The sequence below is a fragment of the Sinocyclocheilus anshuiensis genome, unplaced genomic scaffold (assembly GCF_001515605.1).
Source record: "Sinocyclocheilus anshuiensis isolate Anshui unplaced genomic scaffold, SAMN03320099.WGS_v1.1 scaffold890, whole genome shotgun sequence".
In the NCBI taxonomy this organism is placed as follows: domain Eukaryota; kingdom Metazoa; phylum Chordata; class Actinopteri; order Cypriniformes; family Cyprinidae; genus Sinocyclocheilus; species Sinocyclocheilus anshuiensis.
In genome coordinates, this window is record NW_015537986.1 from 1,181,713 (window position 1) to 1,183,142 (window position 1,430).

The window sequence follows — 1,430 nt, forward strand, 5'->3', positions numbered from 1 at the left end:
CTGCAATATAACAAAGAGTGAAAAATTTAAGGGGGTCTGAATACTTTCCGTACCCACTGTATGTGTGTGTTTGTGTTTTGTGGGGAATGTGGCTGTATCTGTATGATTTCCATCCGTAATGACTGCACATCATCGTGTGATTACTGACTGTATGACCAGCTATCAGTGTGAATGCTGTCTATATGAACGGCCATAAGAGTGACTATTGACTATATGGCAGGCCTTCTGTATGATTACCATCTGTATGATCGGCCATCAGCATGTGATTACTGATTGTATGACCAGCAATCAGTGTGAATGCTGTATGTCTGGCAATCAGAGTATGTACTTGGCATACAAAGACATTTAAGGCCTTCTGTATGATTACCATCTGTATGATCGGCCATCAGCATGTGATTACTGATTGTATGACCAGCAATCAGTGTGAATGCTGTATGTCTGGCAATCAGAGTATGTACTTGACATACAAAGCTAATTCTTTTTTTCTTTCTCTTCTTTTTTTTTTTTATTTTTATTACTCAAATTATTCTTATTGTATTTTTCTAGTGCACAAATAAATCACTTATATGATGTCTAAGATTCAGTCTATTATTTTATAATTGAAAAAGTATGCAGTGGTATGTATAATGACTAAAATAGTTTGTAGAACCCTTACATTTGGTGGCTATTTTTCCTCAAACAGGGGGTGGGGGACCAGACATAGTCTCAGAAAAATAGCTGCAGGAATCTCATTTTTCATGGTATCTTCTTCAAATTCGAAATATATTCTCATGAGACATGTGTATTTGTATATGAAATAAAAAAAAAACATTCAGTGTGCTACAATTTTTTTCAAGGCACTTCACTGTCTATAACTTTTTATCTGTTTGAGCATTATCAACTCATGATGGATAGTAAAGCCTAAAGTGTCTTCTTTCCAAAGATACCTAAATTGTGTGTGTAACACACTGTTGTCAGGAACTGTTACCATTTTAAGTTAGGTAGGTAATTTTCAGCTGTGAGTCCCAAAATGGGAGGAGCAGGTTAACAGCTTAAAGGGGTCATATGATGCGATTTCTATTCTTCCTTTTCTTTAGTGTGTTATGTAGCTATTTGTGCATGTATAAGATCTGCAGAGTTACAAAGCTCAAAGTCTCCCACAAAAGGATTTATTCTATCTAAAAGAGAAGGCTGATCCAGACCGGGCTAAAACGCCTCATTCAAACACGCCTCCAACATGTCTACGTCACGATGTGGAAATATTTGCGTAATGCCGCCCAAATGTCCATGCAAAGAAAGGCGGCGTGGTTTCAGGAACCACAGTAGTGTTGATGCCGTTTCTGTGCAAAAGCAAAAGCACTTTATTTGACCTTCCGAAAGTACATGCAATGAGGAATCATTGGTTAAGATTTATTTACAACAGAACAGCACAACCCAGATGTTCGAATTTG

General features: G+C 37.2%; 1 protein-coding gene across 1 annotated transcript in view; it reads right to left on the reverse strand.

The window, feature by feature from the left end:
* Nucleotides 1-1,430, reverse strand: part of med1 (mediator complex subunit 1) — a 62,971-nt gene that overhangs the window by 35,771 nt on the left and 25,770 nt on the right. The gene's annotated exons all lie outside the window — the stretch shown is intronic.